The sequence below is a fragment of the Palaemon carinicauda genome, chromosome 21 (genome assembly GCF_036898095.1).
Source record: "Palaemon carinicauda isolate YSFRI2023 chromosome 21, ASM3689809v2, whole genome shotgun sequence".
Taxonomy (NCBI): domain Eukaryota; kingdom Metazoa; phylum Arthropoda; class Malacostraca; order Decapoda; family Palaemonidae; genus Palaemon; species Palaemon carinicauda.
The window spans coordinates 104,912,732-104,938,430 of NC_090745.1; the positions used below are offsets into that span (position 1 = coordinate 104,912,732).

Genomic DNA, 25,699 nt, shown 5'->3' on the forward strand with positions numbered 1-25,699 from the left:
CTCTCTCTCTCTCTCTCTCTCTCTCTCTCTCTCTCTCTCTCTCTCTCTCTCTCTCTCTCTCTCTTTTAAAACATATGGTGGGTTCGTTCTGCCTTGCCAGACTTTTTTTTTTTTTGGGGGGGGGGAGTGAATAAACGTATACTTGCTTGATCTGGTCAGTGATTTTTGTAATGCTATTACCAGGCCGTAGGACCGTAAAGCAAGAATGTTTCAGTACTTAATACAACTCCCAAATTTAATTTGTTTTAGCTGTTTCAATTTGTGTGAGATGTCAAGAAGTCAAAATTTTTTACTATAGTAACACAACTGGTAATGCATTCATGATCAGCAATGTCATTGTCAATCTATCAGACAAGGACTAGTTCCAGGAGCGTATAAATGTATGATGTGTTATTGGGCTCATGAGTCATGAGCCCATGACTAGCGGAACATTCAAGTTGTTAACTTTGAGAAATTGTGTTGTGTGCTATGAAGTGAGAAGTATAAGCAGCAGCGTTAAATTTCTGCACAACTTTAATCCGTAAGTACAGCGAATATGCAATTGTACATTTAGCGAGTTGCACAATTCTCACCATGCGTTAATTTACATACTACCTTTTCTACATCTAACATTTCTATGTGCCGCCATTTAAACATGGCTTATCATCAAGCCGAAATTTGGTATAGCATGGACCACCCGCTGAGCCTTTCGGCTGATGTATCCTACCTGACCTACAGCATATAAAATATTATTAACTGACTATCCGAGGCTTATGACATTTACAGGAAGAAGAAAATTGGTTTTAAACTTCGTAACTTAGCCTACCTTTGAATCTGTCAGCGGCAACGCCATGGAGAAATGTCATCTGCAAAAGTCTTTCACCTGCGGAGAACTCGAGCCGTTTAGTAGCGTTTCCGTATAGTTATCCGAATTCACATTAATGTATCCTGTAACGCCGTATCGCAAGACATTAGATCTAATAAAGGTAAACCCGTGACCGGAATCGACCGTTGGAGGATGAAGGATTCTATAATGATAATGGTGTTAGGAACTTGGAACCTGGAAACTGTATGTGGGAGGTTGGCGGCTTGGCGCATGCGTAGTGCGAGACTGGGTATGCATTTTTATGGTCTCTATAATTATGATAGTTTGTCGAATGGTTAATTATAGTATAAAATGTGTGGACAACTTGTCTTAAATGAAAATTTCATTATACAAATCGACGTTTGTAGAAAGCTTTATCTAGTTCCCGCAAGTTAGCTATTAAAAACTAACCTAGGGTAGACTAGACCCTCGTCTCTACTTACGGTACAAACAAGTGTCATGACTTTATTTTAACGTACTGATAATTTTTAACTAGTTGAAACGTTTCTTGGCAAGCTGCTCAGTAGATTAAAATATATATTTAGTTAGTAGGCCTATTACTGAATTGCCTGGCGGGGTCCATCCTAACTTCATCTCGTAGTGTGAGTCTAGTAGTTCGGCCGCATGAACGTCAATGCATATTATTACGCACAGATGGTCACTAACTTCTTTGGTGACTGGGAAAAGTGACTGCAGGCAGGAATAATATGTAAAACTTAGTGAGTGAAAAGTTTTTCTTTTTTCCTTTTAAGTAAAGTAGCCTACAGTTGCATGTACCGTTTGCCTGTTTAAAAGTAACCATTCCATTGAAATGTATTTTCGTTGCATTTTCCTTGACAAGTTTTATATATTTAAAAAATGAAGTTGAACGAATTCAATATTTACTAAAGACTGAGAAATAATAGTTTACCTAACTGGGGCAATATGTCTAGACTTAGTCATTTGCCCTCTGGTTGTAACTCATGATGTTCTCAGATTATTTAAAACAAAGTTTAGTTTTATTGAGAGACCCTAACATGTGAAATTATTGTAGAATATTAATGCATGCAAATATCATCAATACGTATTAACTTGCAAAGTTCTTACATGTGAAATTGCAGTGTTGAAAGCGGTTTATTTGCCATGTAGCTGTTATAATCAGCCCTAGGACTTTCTCCTAGCTCTACTGAATTTGTATCTTCATTTTACGATCCTGTGGGTCTATAGACCTATTCGTTTTGTCTAGTCAATCAACATCAGATTGTTGGGAAAGTTTTTCTTGCGAATTACGGTTAAAATACAAGACACAAGTCTCCTCTTGCTCGAGGATAAACTTGCACACCATTCTATAGTACTGTATTTCTCTTTGTTTTTTAAGTTTTTATAGTTTATGAACGATCTATTTAAATGTTACTGCTCCTAAAATATTTAATTTTAGGTGTTCATTGCTTTTCTTGTAGTTCATTTCCTTGTTTCCTTTCCTCAATGGGCTTTATAGCGTAGCTTAGCTACTACTACTACTACTACTACTACTAATAATAATCATCATCATCATCATACACCAGAAAATGGCCATTAGCCAGTGCTGTTTTGAGAACTGTCTAATTTTTTTTCTTGCTACTGTTTGACAGTTAAGGTAATGTCATTAATTCCCTAATTCAGTGTTGCCCGTGAATGCTAGAAATATATGTTGAGTTTTATAGTCTATTGTGACGAATCCTGTTTATATATATATATATATATATATATATATATATATATATATATATATATATATATATATATATATATATATATATATATATATATATATATATATATATATATATATATACATATATATATATACATATTTATATATATATATATATATATATATATATATATATATATATATATATATATATATATATATCTTTTTTAAATAAACTTGCAGCTTTACACGGTGTCATTTTCAATTACATGAAGTTTTTACTTTATTTTTATCAATATGTTTTACAATTTTACATTAGACATATCACAATATATGCAATAATCATCCTTTTTAATATACTGGCAAATAATGTACTTTCCACAGTGAATATATGTAGCAAAAATAGAATTAATTGCGATTTATTTGTATCTGAATGTTTAACCCCAGCCCCTCATAAAGAGAGAATACTATAGCATCCTTTTATCAAGAAATAAATGCTGCACTATTGTCATTTGAAATGGATTGAAATTATGTGTGTTAACTCTGGCGAAGATAACTGTTTATGCTGGCCTGCAACAGAACGGAATGAAAATTCCGATTTTCGCTTTTGTCAATATAATGGGCTATGAAACTAGTGATTATTTTTTAACCTGGTCTGATTGTTAATAGTTCAACAGAAATATGACTATAAAAATAAAGTCCATTTCTTTTAGCGATGCATATTTGCACCGACTCGCGGCGGTGCCCTTTTAGCTCGGAAAAGTTTCCTGATCGCTGATTGGTTAGAATTATCTTGTCCAACCAATCAGCGATCCGGAAACTTTTCCGAGCTAAAAGGGCACTGTTGCGAGTCAGTGCAAATATGCATCGCTAAAAGAAATGGACTATAGATACGAAAGGATTCGATTTGAATGTGATGAATTACGGTATGGTGTACAGAAGTGGATTTTCTTTTATTCCTGACGTATTTCATGATGACCTTTGCACTGAACCTGCAGATTAAGTTGCATCCATAGGTCTAGAACAACCAAACCTTTTACTCAAGGAAATTTTAGTATGTTTTTTCTATTGTTACAATAGCTTTCATGGTTTACTCTCCGGATGCATTTGCTTGCATTGTCAGCTAGTTATATTTCATTTTATGCCATTATTGAACATATTTTATTACGGTGAAATAATGTTTCGATAATATTTTTCCTTATCTAAAGAATACTTTTTGTTTTTATCATAACATTGTTATAAAAAGCAGGCGTATGTTACATACGCTGTTGTTATTTAATGAAGGCCAAATAAAGAAATATTTGTAGGTCACAGTGGTATTTCATGATTTTTAATGTTTTCAGGAACATCAATAAACTGCTGTCTAGTGAACGGTGTAGTGAACTAAAAGACTTCTTGTGAACTCGGTCTATTGAATTCTGTCCAGTGAACTCGGGCCCAGTGGTTTTAGTGCATTACCCGAATGGTGAGTAACTTTTCACTTTTACTTTTACATTACCCAGCATTTTCAATACCGGGTCAAACCTTGATTGATTGATTTGATGTTTTTTGGCAACCTGACATCTAATCAAACCTTGAATAAACGTGAAAAGTTTTTGCATAAACTTGAATTCCCTGATCAGGATGTATAGAATGCTTATTTAGTACTCTACGGGGAACGATTTGATTAACTTCAGAACCCACAATGTTTTTGTCATTTATACTTTTTAAGCTGATAATTGAAGAATCACACTGAGATGTGTATTTTAATTGTCAAATCCACACTATCATAATAGAAAATGAGAAAGACTATTGAAACTTTATATTACCAGTCGTTATGTTGTATTTTTTACCTACGTTCATAATTTGTTTTAAATAATTTGTTTTGTATGTGTTAAGTATGTCGAAGTCATTCTTTAAAGAACTTCTTAATTTGCGCACATCAGCAAAGTTTCGTCGTATTTCATGCCACTAAAATATTAGTGTTGTACTACCCAGTTTTACTTGAAATTCAATGTTATTCGTGTATTTGCGTCAGATGTGTACAGTTAATTATTTATTGCACATTCATAAACGATGTATTTGAGTATGTGTAAACCAAGATGTACTGTATACTTATAAAAAGTACATGAAGTAAAAATAGTTATAATACAATGGTATATATCACGTGCACAGAAAGCAAACAATGAAATACCAAACTAAATGGACTAATAACTGCACTTTGAATAAGGTAATGTAATTATAATATGCTTCAGGCTTCACTGTTCTACATGAATCTACTACATATATATATATATATATATATATATATATATATATATATATATATATATATATATATATATATATATATATATATATATGTATGTATTTATTGTACAGTATATATATATATATATGTATATATATATATATATATATATATATATATATATATATATATATATATATATATATTATTTGTTTATTTATTTATTGTATTGTATATATATATGTATATATATATTATTTGTTTATTTATTTATTTATTTATTGTATGGTATATATGTATACTTTATTTATATATATATATATATATATATATATATATATATATATATATATATATATATATATATGTATATATAGGCTATATATACTTTATACATACATACATACATGTGTACACATGCACACACACATATATATGTATGTTCAGAATAAATCTGTACATATGCATAAATTTCTCTGACCATATAAATAGGGTCTTTTGAAATCAAGAGTACAGTAAAGGTTAAATGGGGTTTACAATCGCTGTGTAATACATTAAGAAAAATAAATTCCCTCCTTTGTCTTTTATATACTAGCTGTAATAATGATTACATTCAAATATGTACATTCTATGTTAACGAGGAACTACTGTACTCTAGAAATATATTTTGTTACAAAACAGACTGTTTATATGGATGTTTAGATATAGTAGGAACAAATTTGTCAAATTTTGTAGTTGGGATAATAAGTGTTTAGACTTTAGAAAGGGAAAATTTGTGATGGAAGGTACCAAGTAAAATGCTTAGCCTATACTTGAGGTTGTACAAAATAAAATCGGCTTTACTTAAGCAACCGTAATTTGACGTAAGTACAGTCATCTCTCTATATTTACGGATTTAATATGTACAGTATATGCGGTTTCGTGATAAGTACGCTTGCTTACGGGCTGCCCAGCGGCAAGAGCCCGTGTCTTACATATGGTAAGGCAATCTACACACACACACACACATAAGTACGTTTGCAGCCCAACGATTTCAAGCTAGCCACGCTCCTTTACACTTACCATACTTCATGACGTTTCCCTTTCACTCACTCCGCCACAGTTTTGCATCACCTGCCCTTGCGTGTGCATCTCCTACTTTGGTCCTTTTTGTGCAGAATTACATTGTGATGTAAAAAATTTCTACATATCCAGTGTGCTTATAGTGATTTTAGTATAAAATGTTACGTGTACAGTATGCTACCTTACATGACAAAAGTTGATTGCTCAAAGAGTTACATCATGCTTTAGATTTACTGCATAGAACTGAGTACATAAACGGTTAGTGGTGCTGTAATGATACCTTTTCTTTTAGTTATTTTTTTAGTGTATTCATTGTTTAATACTGTAGTATTATCGTTATATTAATTACTCTACAGTTATCTATTCAAAATACCATACTTTACAGTAGTACATGTAATGTAGATATAGGGTACATGTATGATAAGTTTCAATGGCTTATGAGTGTTACTTTAGGTAATTAATCTGTACTGTAGTGATAGTACTGTACAGTCAGGCCCCTCTCTTCGCGAGGGTTAGGTACAGAAACAGGCGCGAAAAGAGTGGATTCGCGTATTTTTGGTGCCCTAGGGTGGGATAACTCCTTACCTAACCTAACAACTCACTGCCCATTGCCTGTGCTCGGCTAATTAAGTGTACAGTATATGTGTACACGTACATTACGTATGTGATACTGTACGGCTACAGTACAGTACGTAACACTACAGTACTGTATGTAGTCATTGTAATGACAGAAACTATAATTTCACTGAGTACTGTAGTCATTACAGTATACAGTGGAACCTCTACATACGATTGTCCCATCATACGAATTTTCCAACATACGAAGTAAAATTCGACTAAATTTCTGTCTCAACATACGAAGTGTTGCTCCAACATACGACGTAAACAATACGCTTACCTGTGGAATTTTCTTGAAAGCGTGCAGCACATCAGAGGGACGCCAATCGAGCGTCACCTTGATCAATCCTCTCATCGCGTGCGCATCGAGTAGTTTTCCTCTATTCGCTCAGTTTTAACAGTTTTTTATCTTGCCTTTTCACGTGTTGATTTCTGTGTTCCGTAATCATGGGTCCTAAAAAGGTTAGTTTCGGTTCAGGAAGTAGTAGCAGTGGTGAGAAAAAGAGGAAGTTTATGCTTTCATTAGAATTAAAGCAGGAAATCATAGAAAAGCATGAGCGAGGTGTACGTGTTAGCGATCTGGCTAAACAATATGGCCGGAATATGTCGACGAGCTCGACGATCATAAAACAGAAGTCAGCCATGAAATCAGTGAAACCTTCGAAGGGTATCACGATTATTTCTAAACGTCGTAGCCCTACCCTTGAAGAGATGGAACGACTTTTGTTAATATGGATCAAAGACAAGGAGATTGTTGGCGATACGGTCACGGAAACGATCATTTGTGAGAAGGCCAGTGCTATCTACAGTGACTTGAAGGCGGCGCACTCTCGGGGTGACGCGGGGGAGAGGTCAGCCGATCCTACGACGGAGGAATTCAAGGCGTCTCGAGGTTGGTTCGAGAAATTTAGGAAACGGACCGGGATTCATTCAGTTGTTCGTCAAGGAGAAGCTTCGAGTTCGGACACTAAGGCTGCTAAAGACTTTGTTAAAAAGTTTGAAAGCATCGTGGCGGAGGAAGGTTACGTAGAGCAGCAGGTTTTCAACTGTGATGAAACCGGTCTGTTTTGGAAAAAGATGCCTAGTCGAACGTACATTACCGCTGAAGAGAAGAAAATGCCTGGACATAAGCCAATGAAGGATCGGTTGACTCTTGCGCTTTGTGCCAATGCCAGCGGGGACTGCAAAATTAAGCCTCTGTTAGTTTGCCATTCCGAAAACCCTAGGGCATTTAAAGCACATAGAATTAATAAAGACCTGCTACATGTTCTATGGCGTTCTAATTCTAAGGCTTGGGTTACTAGGCATATCTTTGTGGAATGGGTAAAAGTAGTTTTCGGCCCTGCTGTCAAGAAGTATCTTCAGGAAAGGAATTTGCCTTTGAAGTGCTTGCTTTGTTTGGACAATGCACCCGCTCACCCCCCCAGACTCGAAGATGATATCATCGACGAATACAAATTCATCAAGGTGTTGTATCTTCCACCGAATACCACCCCTATCCTCCAGCCCATGGACCAGCAAGTCATCTCTAATTTTAAGAAGCTGTACACCAAGCACTTATTTAAGCAGTGCTTTAATGTCACGCAAAGCACCAACTTAACTTTGCATGAATTTTGGAGGAGCCACTTCAATATCGTGCACTGTTTAAAGATCATTGATCAGGCTTGGGAGGGAATAACTCGTTGGACCCTGAATTCCGCTTGGAAGAAGCTTTAGCCTGAAGCTGTTGCTCCCAGAGATTTCGAAGGTTTTGGCCCCTAGAATGAACCTGTGCTTGCCGCCGAGGAAGACGTCGAAGAGATTGTATCCCTTGGCAACTCCATGGGTCTGGAGGTGGATGAAGATGACATCACCGAACTCGTTGATGAGTATCACGAAGAGCTCACCACCGAGGAACTCAAGGAGCTACAAGCCATGCAGCATGATGAGTTCCAAGTGCAGTTGAGTGAGTCGGAGGAGATCGAGGAGGTAGGCGAAATCTTAGGTACGGCGGAAATAAAACAGATGTTGGCATATCATCAACACGTTGATTTCATCAACAAGCATCACCCACAGAAATTTCAGTTTTGCCGTGTTGTTGCGCAGTTCGATGATGTTTGCTTAACGCATTTTAGAAAAATCCTTAAAAGCCGTACAAAGCAACTTTCACTCGATAGTTTCTTTAAAAAATCTCTACTAAAACGGTCTAGTGATCATGATGAAAAGAAAGAAAGTGAAGCAAAGAAAAGGAAGACCGAATCAAGTGAAAGTGATGAAAATTAGAAATAAGAAAAGAAAAATGTAAAAAAAAAATATAAAATTATAAAAATGAAAAAAAAAAAAAAGCTAACTTAAGTTAAAGTTCACGTAGTAGTGTAAGTTAGTGTAAGTTATCGTACACGTTATCGTATAAAGTCACCGTCCCTACCTCCTCGCTGATCTTCCGTCTCCTCCTTCGTAGAAGTCCCTACACCTGCGCTGGCCTGTCGCTAAGGTAAAGTGTTACATTACAACCCGTTTTTTATTAATTATTTTATTATTATTATTCTTTTTTTTTGGTTTGTAATATGTATTTATTATACAGACATTGTATTAATGTATTGTGTAATTATGTGTAGCCATTTATTAGGGATTTATTATGGGTTTTTAGGCTGAGGAACGAATTAAATCAATTACCATGTATTCTTATGGGAATATTTGCTCCAACATACGATCGTTTTAACATACGAAGTAGTTTCTGGAAAGAATTAAGATCGTATGTAGAGGTATCACTGTACAATTATAAAACGCTGTTGTTCTTATTTAGTAATACTATACCTTATAACACACGCTTTTACTGTAGTGTATATTACTATAATATATGTACAGTAATACAGTATCACTACAGTACAGCGTAACTGTTTTGTGAGTGTTCGTTGTTTTTGTTCAGACGACTCGATTACTGTGACAGCTCATTGCACATATAGACTACATTTATATACAGTACAGTATTGTGGAGTACAGTACGTAGTTATTAAACACTCTATAGTCTAATATTGTTCTGTACAATATGTATACAATTTAAGATTAACTGAGCGTACATATTTGATATGGCGACCACTAACAATTTTCGTACGAAGACCTACGCAGCGACTTGATGCATGACGCAATTCCCGGTGTGTCTACAGCAACCTGGTAATAATATTTATCCCATCTTCTACTTAATGAGTTAGAAAATTAAAAGATAACGATTAAAGCATCATTAGTAACATAAATAATGCGTGATCGCAGACAGCCACAACAAGTGAAATCTCAAAATATAAACTCGCGTAAAGTGCGGTCTGACTGTACATATATTACAATGATGTGCACTAAAGTACGTATTAACGAGTTTGTTAGTATACTGTACAGTAATAAGTATCATATGTACATACTGTATAAGTGTGGTGTAGTTTTACCTTTTACGTAGTACATGTGTTTACATGTACTGTACATAACACATGTTAAATTAAATTCAATAAATAGAGGCTTTACTCTATAAAGTTGTAAACTGTTGTTAAGCTAGGATCTAGATTTAGGATAGGGACTAGGGTGTTTATTGTGCTTGCCTAGGCATCTGAAGTCTAGTCTTGTGACTTAGTTTTGATGGTTAGGCCTGGCCTAGTGTAGTTTGTCTGGCAAATTAGCCTAACCTAACATCAAAAGTCATCTGTACAGTACCTTGGTTTTCTTTTAATTTTTATTTTGTTAGTGTACTGGATTCAAAGTGTACAACAGTAATGTTATTGTTATATTAACTATTGTACAGTAACAGTACTGCATACAAAATGCCATACTTTACAGTAGTAATGTAGATATAGGCTACATGTACGGTGAGTCTCAATGGTGTGAGTCAACCTGCCGAAAACAGAGAACATTTACGAGTGTTACCTTAGCTAACTAAGCTGTACTGTAGTGATAGTACTGTACATATACAGTATTACAATGATATACACTACGGCATCAGCGAGTATTGTTACTGCAGGACTTATATGTACGCACTGTATAAGTGTGGATTAGTCGTATACGTGTTTACATGCACTGTATATTCACTGAAATGTGTTCATTCATTAACACAGTACTTGTACAGTACAGTACTGTACTGTGATAGAAACCAAGTAAAAAATGGATTTTGAGCAAAGCGAAAAATCTATTTTTGGGTGAGATAGCCATGTCGTCCTGATGGAAGGTTCCTTTAGGCAGCCTTTCTAAGGGATATTTGCTACAGTGATACTCCCAGAGAAATAAACAGGTTTCCAGAATACTAACTCCTGGCACGATTCATCCATAATATAACTTAAAGGATGTTGCATAATATCAGGAGACGTATTTTTTAGATACGACACATAGCAATCTTCACCCCGAATAGATTTAACTTTTTGAGGGGGAAGAGAGGCGAACGAAAGGGGAGCTGTTATCAAGGTATCCGGTGGACCTCCTCTCTGTACTACTACGGCCTATCATTCCTAAATTGCATTTAAGCTGGAATAGCCGCAGATAGAGTAGTTTCGGGTGGGATCATTTAAGAAAGAAGGGTGGGTCCATCAGGATGATATGACTATCTCACCTAAAAAATAGATTTTTCGCTTTGCTCAAAATCTGTTTTTTGGGCTCGGCCATGTCGTCTTGATGGAGGCATACCAGAGAATTAACTTGAAAGTACTATATCTGTGGGTTTGTATAAGTGCCTTTACTTTGAATGAGTTCCTTATATGGTCTACTAGACCCGTATATATGACATTACCATTATTTGTCATATCCACCAAGCTTGGAACTAGCTTAGGGCTTCCTGCCCCCTGCAGGGAAAGTGTCGACTTCGACTATAAGGATTCAAAGTTTGTATCTCTATAAGGACGCAAGGGAAACTTTCTAGAGATTACCTTTTCGTACTTTGGACATCGGTACCATCAAGATTTCTATTTAAAGGAAATTGAATAAAACTCTGGACTCTTTTATTTGATTTACTGAGGAATAAAAGAAGACGCAGATACATTTTTCACTTTATTTTCATAAGTAAAATATTTGTCAATGTATACATCATAAGTAGGAATCTAACCTTGCATATATTGACATCATGGTTACATATATTTCTGACCTGTAAGGGAAGAATATACATATATGAATTCATTGTAAAAATGCCACTCAAATGAATGTGAAGCTTAACCTGTCTGGTTTCACTCAGATGTTGGATATGCTTCAACACTGTTCAAATGTTCACACGGCACTGTTGTTATTGGTTAGATTCTGCACCTGTATAGAACAGTTTAATAATCGCCGTAGTGATTTTCACTCAAAGGTATTAATACCTATACACCCGATGCACTGTTGAGTCCCAAAACAGTCCACTGTCCACCGCAGCATTAGATGACAGGTTTTATGACACTACCTGACGCCACCACAAAATGTTTTATCTCATGCACTTGCTTCGCATAATGTTTATAGAAGACTCTGGATGATTTCCACCCCGTATATAAGCGGAGCCTCTCAAAGTCCATGCGTTGAAAGAAATTCAATGAAGAAGCAACTTTCCTTGGATCGTGACCTGTGGATGTGCTGTCAGGGTCCTCTCAGCAAATAAAGTAGGTGAGTTTCGCTCTCAGTTGTCTTAGGGATAAGTTTGATCCTGAGGTTTTGCCTCGGAAGAGCTGTCCCTCCTTGAAGTCTGATGTTCTTCGAAGATAGACCTTGAGACACTCTACTGGGCATAGAGAGACATCTTCCTTTAGAGGGCAGATTCTCCAAGGACCCCACCTTTTGGTGGGCAGCTCGTTTTTGGCGAGAAAAGCAGGATCAGGGAAGAGATTCAGTTCTCCTGTTTTCAGGAACTGGTTAAGGCCACTATTTCACTATCTCTAGCCCCTGAGGCTATAGCAGCTTAAATGCTACAGATTAAAGGAGTGATGGGCCGTAGCAGTATGGAGAGGAGGTCCACCGGGTACCTTGATAACGGCTCCCCTTTCGTTCGCCACTCTTACTCCTCAAAGAGTTAAATCTATTCGGGGTGAAGATTGCAATGTGTCGTACCTAAAAAGTACGTCCCCTGATATTATGCGACATCCTTAAAGTTATATTATGGATGAATCTCGCCAGGAGTTAGAATTCTGGAAACTTTCGGTTTATTTCTCTGGGAGTATCACTGTAGCAAATATCCCTTAGAAAGGCTACCTAAAGGAACCTTCCATCAGAACGACATGGCTGAGCCCAAAAACAATATTAGGCAGTACAGTTGGTGTACTTAGTTTGTTAGTCAACTGCTTGTGGGTAATGGTTAGTGATTTGATAGGATTAGGGTTAACCCATCCTAGGGCAGTAAGTATATGCTGATTTCCTTTTTTTGCTCCTTTTTCTGTCACCTAACCCCTGTGAATATGGAAGGGTTGTCTGTTATGTAATATAGTATATGAAAATATGGGTTCTTAGAAAAAAATTATAAATTTAGTAAATAACACAGGTAATATTGTTAAGTAAATGGAGGATTTACTCTATATAGTTGTACATTGTTAAGAAGCCATGATCTAGATTTAGGATATGGACTAGGGTGTTTAGTGTGCTTGCCTAGGCTTCTGTAGCCTAGACTTGCCCCTAGTTTTGATGGTTAAGCCTGGTGAAATGTAGTTTGTCTGGCAAATTAGCTTAACCTAACATCAAAAGTCATCTGTACTACAGACCTTGGTTTTCATTTAATTTTTGTTTTGGTAGTGCACTGTATTCAAAGTGTATTACTCTAATGTTATTGTTATATTAACTATTGACAGTACCATATACAAAATGCCATATTTTATAATAGTAGTGTAGATATAGGCTTTGTTTACCGTGAGATTCAATGGTGTGAGTCAACCTGCCGAAAACAGTGAACATTTACGAGTGTTACCTCAGCTAACTAAGCTGTACTGTAGGGATAGTGCTATACATATATTACAGTAATATACACTACAGCATCAACTATTAGTGTTAGTACAGTATGTATTTTATGTGCGCACTGTATAAATGTGACGCAGTCGTACACGTGTTTACATGTACTGCACTGTACATTCACTGAATGATGCTCATTCATTAACAAGATACTTGTACATTACTGTGATAGAAACCAAGTAAAAACAATATTAGACAGTACAGTTGGTGTGCTCAGTTCGTTAGACAACTGCTTGTGGGTAATGGTTAGTGATTCGATAGGATTGGAGTTAACCCACCCTAGGGCAGCAAGTATTTGCTGATTCTCACTTTTTGCTCCTGTTTCTTTCACCTAACCCCTGTGAATATGGAAGGGCTGACTGGAATGTAATACAGTGATACCTCGGTACTCGACCATAATCCGTTCGAGATCCGTGTTCGACCTCCGATTTGTTCGAGTACCGAATTTTTTTTCCCCATAAGAAATAATGGTATATATTCTATTCCGTTCCCAAGCACTCGAACAGGCCCAAAATATTAATAAAACGTGTACCTAAACAACAATAATTATCTAAATGTGTATGAAATTGGTCAGAAAATCCTATAAAACAATTTTAAACCATTTACTGTACTAAAATAAAACAATTTTAAACCATTTTCTGTACTGTAGTGAACATACCTTTGAGCAGCGGTTCGATGGCATACAGGGATGGATGTGGAGAGGATGGAAGGGGGAGGTTACTGCTTGGAAGGAGAGTCCCCTTCCATGATGTGGCGGGGTAGTTCTCCTTCAGGAGTTGTTTCTCTCTCCAATGAAAGGGTGGGCAGATCTATTTCAGGGGTTTCTTCTCTTCTTTGTCTCTTCTTTGGAGGAGAAACAGGCTTTGATGTAGCAGCTTTCTTTTCTTTTGTGAAAAACTGGTCTATTGTTAATTGTTTCTTCCTCCTCTGCAGTATTCTTCGAAAATGATACATGACACTATCATTAAACATATGCACTGCCCGGTTTGCTACTGCAATTTCTGGGTGGTATTTTTCAGCAAAAGCCTGCACATCTGCCCACTTGGAACAAATTTCATTGATGAGAGAACTTGGAACATCCTCCCTTACCTCATCCTCTTCTGAAGATTCCTGCTCCACAATCAGATCCTGCTGCTGTTGTTGTTGCAGGTGCAACAATTCCTCCACAGTCAACTCGGTAGAATGGCTTTCTACAAGCTCATCAATATCATCCTTGTCGACCTCAAGCCCCAAACTCCTGCCCATGACAACAATTTCCTCAACGACATCAGTGTCATCAGAAATTACAGGGGTAGCAGTGCTTGGACCCGCCTCTGGTTGGAAACCTTCAAACTCCCTCTCTGTGACACATGATGGCCACAGCTTACGCCAGGCAGAGTTCAATGTCCTATAGGTCACACCTCGCCAAGCTTGGTCAATCATGTTAACAGAGTTGAGGATGCTGAAGTGTTCCTTCCAGAATTCCTTTAGGGTCAACTTCGTGTCACTGGTCACTTCAAAACACTTTCTGAAAAGGGCCTTGGTATAGAGTTTTTTGAAGTTTGAAATGACCTGTTGGTCCATGGGCTGGAGTATGGGAGTAGTATTGGGGGGCAAGAATTTGATTTTGATAAAGCTGTATTCTTCTTTCAAGTCATCCTCGAGACCTGGAGGATGTGCAGGAGCATTGTCCATAACCAGAAGACATTTCATTGGCAAGCTCTTTTCAATGAGGTAAGCCTTAACCTGGGGGGCAAACACTTCGTTTATCCACTCAGTAAAGAATTGTCTTGTGACCCAAGATTTAGTGTTCGAGCGCCACATAACTGGTAGTGCACTTTTACAAATATTATTTCGTTTGAACACCCGGGGGTTGTCCGAGTGGTACACTAACAAGGGTTTGATCTTGCAATCGCCACTTGCATTTGCACACAGCAACAATGTTAGCCTATCTTTCATTGGCTTGTGACCTGGCATCTTCGTCTCGTCCTTGGTAATGTACGTATTGGCTGGCATTTTCTTCCAAAATAACCCAGTCTCATCACAATTAAAGACTTGTTGTGCGATCAAATTTTGTTCATTTATGTACCGATCGAATTCCCCCACGTATTTATCGGCTGCAATTTGATCCGAACTAGCTGCCTCCCCATGCCTAGTAACACGATGAATACCTGTTCTATTACGAAACTTTTCAAACCAACCCCTGCTCGCTTTAAATGTAAATGAATCACTTTCACTGGTACTCGGACTTTTCTTCACTAATTCTTCATAGATATGCAACGCTTTTTCACAAATGAACGCTTCACTAACACTTTCCCCGGCCAACTGTTTTTCTTTAATAAATATTAAAAGCAACTTTTCCATCTCCTCAATCACTTGTGGCCTTTGCTTAGTTACCGCCGTAACTCCCGTTGCAACATTCGCCTTCTTAATCATTTCTTTATGCTTTAAAAACGTAGAAATGGTCGACTTCGCCATTCCGTATTCTACCGCTAAATCGGACACTCGTACACCATTCTCATATTTCGCTATAATTTCCTTCTTCAACTCGATCGTTGTTCGCACTGTTTTCCTCTTCTCCTTCCCCTTAACACTCATTACTTTCTTGGGACTCATTATGAAAGCTAAAAAAGCAATTAAAAGCACTGAAAATCACTAAATCACAACGAATGCTGATCGCGCGTTGTCTGAGTGACGCTCTCGAGAGAACTGATGCTTCCCGAACAAGCGAGAGTGGCCGAGATGGCGCGATCATCACAAAGCCCATGCGGTCGTCACGTGTTCGGCTGGTCGAGTACCGAATTTTTGGTCGAGCACCGCAGCAAAAATTTCTCGAAAATTTTGGTCGAACTCCGAATTGTTCGAGTATAGAGTCGTTCGACTACCGAGGTATCACTGTATATGAAAATATAGGTTACTAGAAAAAATAATAAATTTAGTGAAAAACATAGGCAGAATTGCTAAATAAATAGATGAAGTTATGATCTAGATTTAGGATATGGACTAGGGTGTTTACTGTGCTTGCCTAGGCATTTGTAGCCTTTGCCCCTAGTTTTATTGGTTAAGACTGGCATAATGTTGTTTGGAAAATTAGTCTAACCTACCATCAAACGCTAAATTAGTAGTACAGTACCTTGGTTTACGTGAATGAGCTCGTGAACTAGAAATTTCATTCTCAAACAAGGTTCTTCATAAAAAATAAAGAGAATTTACTCAACTCATTCCACTTGTCTATGAATACTAATGTGACCAGAGTCCCGATTTTTCAACGCCTGTCCCGCCTTTTTTTAAAGTTACCAAATTGTCCCCTTTTTTTTTTACTTTTGTAAGTTTAGTCTATTTTAATAGAATAGTGCTGATATTTTGTTTAATTTTGCCTTTTCATTTACTGGTAACTTCTATCATATTCTTACACTGGCATAATACCCCATGAAGTGAATTAAAAGAATATTATAGACTTTAAAGTGTATAAAGTGCAGCTCTCTGCAACTGCTGATGTCAGCAGAATAAAGTGCCGAGAAAGTCACTGAAGATAAGATGGTAATATATATACAGTACATACATACATACATACATGTAAATCTGGCCACATTAATGAATACACATACAGTATAGGCATACACGCATTTTTGAATGTTTTTTATCGGTAAGTATTGAATAGCTTATAACCTCTTAACATTAGAAATACTGTGAATATGAATTACGTCAATAATTTACATTGAAAAATAGAAATTATTACCAATTTAATTGCCATGAAAATTGGGATGAAAAAGTCTTGTTAAGTGGTACATTGGCAACAATCACTCCTTATCTCATGCTGTAGCTGATGCTTGATGATTTGTGAACTGGTCCGCACCATTTCTTGTGCTGGCATGATGGGGTTATGTATGTGTCATTGCAGGCATAGTTATGGAGGGCTGGATTAATGCCATCCTGTATGTAAGATTTCCTGCTTGCTGTAGTTGGAGAGTGATTTAGCATTGTTGAATAAACACTGTGAATGCTAGACAGTCCGCCCTCGCTTTTCGCAGGTTCATTCTTCGCGATTTTGTTCGTTTGCGACAATGAACCTAATAACTTATTAAATAACAAATCACTTATTCGCAGGTTTGCAAAAAGTACTCTCATGGCCTGACAATTTCAAACCGACCGCGCTCATTGGCACTCCGCATCCTTTGCGCAATTTTCCTCTCCACACAGCACAACACCCCATATCTCATTCACTCTGCCTCAGTTTTGCATCATCTCTTCTCGTGAGTTTATCTCCCGCTTTGAGTCCTTTTTTAGCACAATTATGTTTTGATGTGAAAAAGTGGTGTGTTTGTTTAGTACATACTCCTGTACACTATAATGTACTGTGTGATTCCATACAGTACTGAGCAAGCGCTGTGTATCAGGAATGACATCATGCTTCACGACTGTGCAGTACTTTGTATGAAAATAGGTAGTGGTCTTTGTGTAAATGTGTAAGCTTAGTGAATTTTAACTATCATTGCATACAAATTGTTCATTACAATATTGCAGTAATGTACTGTATAGTATTGTTTATTAACTATAGTATACTGTACAGTACTGTATATGAATACCACTATACTTTACAATATGTAAATGTAGGCTACGTGTATGGTGAGTTGCCAAATGTTGCAAGTCGTCCTGCCGAAAACAGAGAACACTTACAGTACAGTGTGAGTGTTACCTTAGGTAATGAAGCTGTACTGTAGTGATAGTACTGTAAATATATTACAGTAATATACACTACAGTATCAATGAGTGTTTTATTAGATAGGAACAACAATGTTTTGTTGTTATAAGCATCCTGATGACTAGTTTTACGTGCTGTACTGTATATGTACTGTATCTGTGTACAATGAGTTGTCAAACGTTGCAAGTACTCCTGGCAGAAAACATCGAGAATTTACTGTACAGTATGAGTGTTACCTTAGCTAATTAAGCTGTACTGTAGTGATAGTATTGTACATATATTACAGCAATACACGCTACAGTATCAGTGAGTGTTATATTAGATAGGAACAACAGTACTTTGTTGTTATAAGCATCCTGATGACTAGTGTTACATACTCTACTGTACTGTAGCCTTACCCTTTACATTACTCAATACACGTGCACATGTAGTGTATACTTACTGAAATCTATTCATTCATTAGTGCAATACTTCTACTGGGATGTAAACCAAGTAAAAATAATTACAGTATTAGGCAGTACTTAGTGTGTTAGTCGACCACGTATAGGTAATAGGCAGTGACTTGTTAGGTTAGGATTTAACTCGTCCTAGGGCAGCAAGTATGCACGGATTCTCACTTTTCGCGCCTTTCTCTGTTACCTAATCCCTGTGAAGAGTGAGGACTGACTGTAATCTCATTTAGCAGTGCGCGCATCTGATGCGCTGCCATTGTACCTTTTCCAGTTTGTCTTGTGGGCTGGTATAGTATGGTTTTTCGGAACCCCAAATCATTACTGTACAGTTTTACCCTAATATTGCCATTTTTAATTTTCATTCTTCAAATGCTTTTGACTACAGTATTTCTCTTTATGAAGCACCTAACGTCTTTCGTTTGTCCCCTCTTCTAGAGGAAAATAATGATATAAAAGACATTACTTAGGATGCATGTCTGATTTTTCTTAGACATAGGCCTAGTTTAAAAAACTGAATGCTCATATAAAAGCAATTAAATTATCCCTAGAGACATCTCAACTCATATCAAACATTTAAAGTATATTAATTTTAGACTCTCAACAGTATTTCACTATACTTTAGAAATTCTGTGCATTACTTAATATTCTTGTTTGTACAGCTACTTGTCCATGAGAAATGCCCATACGATGAAAAATATCTGCTTGCAGGGCGATGCAATATTCGTAACCCAGTTCCAATTTGTATGCTCGTATCCTAATTTGCTCATATACAAGATTACTGCAATAGCCGTAGCCTAATGATACGTGCTAGTTAGCCTGCTAAGACCAGCTAGTATAGTGCTAATGTATTCTATAACTTATGTTTTATTTGTGAATTAGCCTTAAGGAAGTTATTGAACTAATATATACCATTAACATTAACCATATATTGTGATGCATTTTTTAGCCTGTAATTTTTCTTTTGAATGTTCATAAAGTTACATACACACTTGTGAAGTTAATGTTGTATTGCAACAATGGGGATTTACACATTGTGTTAAGAGGATTTTGGCCAGGGAACCTAACCTTGTCATTTTTCAAACTGTAATTATCCTTGTTCTCTTGTATATCGCACGATGTGCGATCCATCCCTTTATGTATCGCTAAATTAAGTTGCAATACATTTTGTTCACAAGTAGTCTATGTTTACTGATATGTACAGATTTAAGTGTGATGTACAGTACAAAGTGAATTAGGCTAACCTAGATACAAGACTTATTTTATTTTGTGAAATAATTGCACCTTGAAGGGTTAGCCAGCTGGAAGTTTGTGAATTGTAACTTTTCCACTAACCCTTACATTTTGATCTTGTTTACCTTATGTTTTATGGGATTTTTACTACCATTGATGATGCAAACCAATTGTTTCTGCATTTTCCTGAATACTGTATCTAAAAATGGTGTTGAAGAAGCTCATAGAAAGGTATTTGAGTGGCTCTGGTCTTCTGGTGATTAGTCTGGCTTTTACTCTTGAAATAGTAAAGTTAAAAGCCATCCAATTAAATTCTGCTGTTTTAAGTATTTAGTACTGTATACTTAAATACTTAATTTTTTGAAGCAATGGCCAGGCCATAACTTAGTAATGCATTTTGCACTTTGGCTTTTGCAAAGGCTGCTATGCATGTGATGCCCTTCAAACAATTTTTCAAAGTTATTCCAAAAATCCCTTGTTTGTGGTCAGGGAGTTTGTATGATTGACCATAATATTTGTGCTGCCTTTCACCTTGTTAATTGTGAATTCATTGTTTCCAATCCTAAAGAGATGGGAAGTATATGTGTCTTTGTTAGCATCATTGTTGAATTTTTTATTAATAAATTTCAGAGAGTAGTTTTTGATTGGCATCATGGTGACTATATGAATGTAATATTTGGTGTTTGATAGGGTAGTGTTCTTGACCCATTGCTTTTCATATACAGTATACACATGATGTAAGGTTTAGCATTAACAACAACCGTGTTACATATGCAGATGATGCTACTCTCTTTGCATCAATTCCATCCCTTGAGTGTATTCCTATGATATTTCTGAATTCCTGAATAGGGACCTAGGTGTCTAGTGTAAATTGTGGGGATTAAAGCTAAACCATAACAAATTATGATTGTAAGTAGTGTAGGACATTGGCTCCTCAACATCCAGTTCTTTTCATTAATAGTGTCTCTTTAGCCATATTTAACTAATTAAAAACCTGATTCCGATTATTGATTACAAATTTACTTTTGAGAAACACATTCGGTCTCTTCTTCAATTGCAGAAAAAAATTGGCAAATAGAGAAAGTCTTCTAAGATTTTTGGTGATCGATCTCTCCTGAGGATGTCTAGATTCTTTCATTCAGCCATATTTTGAATTTTGTTCTCCAGTCTGGTCTTCCAGTGCTGACTCTCATAAGTTGTTGGGCTAAATCTTGTTGTTTAGTAAATTCCTGACTCCTGCTTTGGATATTAAACTCTGGCACCACCAATCACTTAGTTCTTTGTGCATGTGGCATAAGATTTTTCCTAATTATGACCGCCCTTTCCATTCAAATCTTCCCAGACTGCCATGCAGTTTGTAATACTAGGTATGCAATTAATGCTGTCAATCTTGCCTTCTCCACCTTAAGGTTCAAGAAGTTTTTGTCCAGCTATAACCAGATTGTGTAAGGGCTAATCTGGTTGTGGAATCTGTGGAACTTCAGAAGTTCAAATTTGTTGCAAAGGCAGTTTTGTTGATTAGGTTGATGCGAGTCTCATGTCATAGGTTATACACGGCATCTATTTAACTTTGTTACCAATCTCAATGTATTTCATTATTTTGATTATTTATTATAGTTTATTTATTACTGTGGTACTCTTTTATTCCTTTCCACGCTGGGCTGCTTTACCTGTTAGAGCCTTTGGACTTGTAGCAGTTTGCTTTTCTAATTAGGTTTGTAGCTTGGCTAGTAATAATAATAATAATAATGGAAGGAGTTCATGTGATTTTCAAAACATTTGAAGAATGATTTGTTGTGGCACTTACGAGATTGAATAATGGGACCACATCAGTAGTTGTAGTAATTATATGAAAATTGCAATAGTACTATGATGAAATTGTGATTGAACGGCTGACTAGGGTGGGTAGAGTATTTTTGGGTGATGAAGTTTCAGGTAAATGTTAATGAAGACAGTAAGAATCATAGAGGCAAAGTATTTGCAAAATGTATCATGGAAGATGTACGGTAAGATTTTGCTGGGGGGGGGGGGGGGCGATAAGACAGGAATGATTGAGGAAAAATAACAGTGGACATTTAGAGGAGGAAGATGTGTTTTTCCGAGTTGTGTGAGAGATAGGAAAACCTGTATGTGCTATGTATGGACCTAGATATATATTATGATACAATCAATAACTAATGCGGAGGGGAAAAGATTGTATGGTATTGAAGGTAATATCTTGAGATCAATAAAATGTGTTTTATCATGAAAGTAAAAAGAAAAATTTTCAGTCTCAAAATTAGTGAAGGAAAGAAGGTATCAGTGTATGTGTTAAACTTGGGAAAGTAGTAATATTTATCGAACCCAAGGTTGGAAAGATTTTTTTTTTCTTTTTTGCGATTATTGAGTCAATTCATTTTTATGCAAGTAAAGATTGGATATTTCATAAGAAATTTAGGAAAGAAATAAACAAAAAGGTATTCCATGTTTTCATTTCGTACCAATGACAAAGTGTGAGAAATATGGAGATGTGTATAAGTAGAAAAATATCAGTACAGGTTGAAGGATGCATGAGATGGATGGTTTGTTCATGTGGCGAGAATGAAGATGAAAGATTGGTGAAAGAAATGTAAAATTTGGCAAATCGGAGGTATTGGAAAGGAAGTATGTGAAACAAAATGTGCTAGTTAGAGGTGAGTCACCCAGTGTTTATAAGGGGACATGAAAGACAGTTTTTTGTGGCCCAGGATGAAGTGGTAGAAAATTTTAAAGTTTAGATGTGGTTGTGTTCATATTTTTGTCTTTACTCTGGATCCACCCAGTGTTAAGAGAAATAGGTCTCATATATATATATATATATATATATATATATATATATATATATATATATATATATATATATATATATATATATATATATATGTATGTATATATATGTATATACAGTATATATATATATATATATATATATATATATATATATATATATATATATATATATATATATATATATATCTATCTATTAATCAGTTCAAAGTTAAATGTGTCTGTAACTTTGATGATGCCTTTATTTGTAGCCACCCCCTTTCATAGTAAACATCTCAATGCTGAAAATATATGAGTGTGTTTGTGAGCAAGATGGTATAGGTATTTTTTTTTATTATTATTTTTTTTTTTTTTTTTTGTATAAAAGTTAAGTTTTACAGATACATTTTTCTGTCGACACCACATCACGCGCCCACAATGTTTCCCAGGCCAAGCTGTCCTCTAGTTAGAGGAAGAAAGAGTGAGAAAAAGGGGAAAAAAGATCGTCTAAAGTGATTTCTATGAAGCTGTCCTTTGAGAAGCGAGCATCAAGTGGGAGCCAAGAAGAGGAAATTAAGAATGACGGTGACAATGCTCTTTTTCGGCCCCACGGAATCTCTCTGGGGGTCTGTTAAGGGGCCGACGACGACGCTACACAACAAAAGCTTTATCACGTATTTCTTAAACTCTCTTCTCTGCCACAAAAAGAAAAAAAAACCTTCGTCTGTCTCTTTCTTCTTAAAAGTGGCTTTCGTATTTGCACTTGTGATGCGGTTTTTTAGGTGGAGGATAATGGGGAGAAGTTCATGAATAGGATACAACATTTCGTTTGAAGGATTTGATACGTGGTAGGTTTCTGTTTATTGCTACTCTTTTGTTAGAATTCTTTTGTTGTGTTCATGGAATACTGTATGTATTTTATGTTTTTCTTTATCATTCGAATATTTTACTACAAAATCTTAAAATGTAGGAAGTCCAGGGCTTAAATATTAATTGTGCTGGTGAAGCAAGATTCATTTTTTTCCCGCATCTTGGCATGGGATTGTACATTGTATTTCACTCTAGCTATGATGGTCGACTTCTCTCAAACATTTAAAATGTGACTGTATAGCAAGTTAAAACTTATATCTGCTATTTTTATATGGGTTGTAATGTGGAAATTTTCCTATCTTAAAAAAAGGTTCTGCTATTGCCTTTCATTGCAGTTTCAACTATGTACAGGCATATTTATAATTTCTTATCACTGTATTGTCATTCGAATCACATCTGCGTGTATGAATGTCGAGGTTTTAGTTGCGATAGCAGTATATATATTTTAAACTTTCAATTAAACCTCAAAGTTTGTTCTGTTGATTCCCATGTAATTTTTGTTTGTGATATGCCTGCAGACAACACAAAAGATGTTGATGATTGTTTTTTTTCCAACCAAGTTTTTTTTCTCCCTAAGTTGAAATTTGATTCATGTGTTCTTTGGATGTTAAAGATTTTGATAAGACGTGCATCTAGAAGATATTTGCATAATTGGAATACATAGATTATAATGTGCTCATTGCACATGGCATTAAGGACGGGTTTGATGAGGGACGGGTTTGATGAGGAATATTAGTTTCCAAATCACCCAAATTAAACGTTAGCCCTGCCTTGACTCCAATTATGATTTTTGGAGTTATGAAAATCCAATATTCTTAACTTAGCAGTCAAAGGATGTGTATATAATTTGTGTATATTTACAGGATTCTGTGTGTTGTATAGCATAGTTCTTCACTTGTCTTTGTTTACGGCAGTGCTCTTGAATCTTCGTCGTTATCTATGTTTGTTTGTTAGTTAGATTGTTGACAATGACGTTTACCAACACTGGCCGTCAGCGGGTGAAGATTCGTAACGCCTTATGGTGTTTGGTGAGGAACACTTGATTAGAGCTACCTGGCAACCTTTTTTGGGCTTTAAAAACAACCCTTTAAAGGATCTTTTCAACATAATTCTGAAAAAGGTATATATTTATTATTCAAAACTTTACTGATGACGATCACGTGTTTGGTGCTAATGAAAGTAAGAAATTGCAATCTTTTCATGTAGTGGTTATTCATTGTAGCTCGATCTGATTTTGAAAAGCTGCATCTCACCATTGATTATTGTTATCATCATCATCATCATCATCACTAGCTAAGCTACAACCCTAGCTGGAAAAGCAGGATGCTATAAGTCCAGTGAGGAAAGTAAATAAGGAAGCAGAATAGCGTACATCCACGTCACAATTCTTTGTGTTTACTTCTAACACTAAATTTCTTTATTTTCATAGTAATTGAAAAAGATTTACTGTATTATATTCGATTTTGCATGAAATCTAGATATTGTTCTCAAGTCGTCCTTCATTTACAGGGATGATGATCGTCGTATAACTTTCTATTCTTTTGTTTGAATGTTGTTTTGGACTTCGTTAATATTACGAATGATATCCTTTCGAAATTGCATCTGGTAGTTGTATAGCTGAACATTGATAATTATGCATTGGACTAGCACTTGGAGATTTTATGCTTAGCTACCTATCAACCATATTTTGGTTGATTAGAGAGCTTTTCATATTTTACTTTTCTGCTTGTGCTTATTGATAGCCATACCACATTGCATTACTTAGGAGAATATATAATTTCCACATAATTTTAACACTAACTGTTTGAATTTGAGGTTAATTAGGCAATTATGATTTTTATTCATATATTTGTAAATTTTTATATTTTTACCTCCGCCAAGGAAGTTGGAGGGAAGTTAGGTTTTCGTTCCTGTTTATGTATTTGCGTGTTTATGTTTGTTTGGGAATAGCTTCCTGACCACAATTTTAATCGTATAGTAATGAAACTTGAAGGGATTAAGTGTTATGTAAAAAGCTGGAAATGATTAAATTTTGGAAGGTCAAGGTCTAAGGTCAAGTTCACGGTCATGTCCAACTCCCGTAATCAGCCATAAGTTTGGACATCATTGTCACAGAGACTTCAAACTTGGTTCATATTTGAGTGTATGAAAATCCACGCCAATAAATACATAGTAAGTTCAAAGGTCAAAGTCGAAAAAAAGGTCGAGAAATAAGCTGCCCCGGCGGAGGTCTGCGCTCTACTGAGTGTTCCTCTAGTTCTTTGTTTCTAAAATATTCTTCCTCATCACCTTCCTTTGTGATGTTGAAGGACATATAAGTGCTTGGTTAGCGACTGAAATGCTCTGT

At 36.0% G+C, this 25,699-nt stretch overlaps 1 protein-coding gene across 4 annotated transcripts in view; it reads left to right on the forward strand.

Annotated features, from left to right (window-relative positions):
- The first annotated feature begins 410 nt into the window (after window positions 1-410).
- The window catches only part of LOC137615390 (uncharacterized), a 421,687-nt gene continuing 396,398 nt past the window's right edge, over window positions 411-25,699 (forward strand). For 2 of the 4 annotated variants that reach the window (XR_011039232.1, XM_068345215.1), the window contains exons 1-2: window positions 411-520; window positions 3,860-3,981. The gene's annotated coding sequence lies outside the window, so the exon portion shown is untranslated. Of the gene's footprint in view, window positions 521-1,458; window positions 1,564-3,859; window positions 3,982-25,699 lie in introns of those variants that run through there. The other 2 variants (XM_068345216.1, XM_068345217.1) reach the window with 2 other exon arrangements.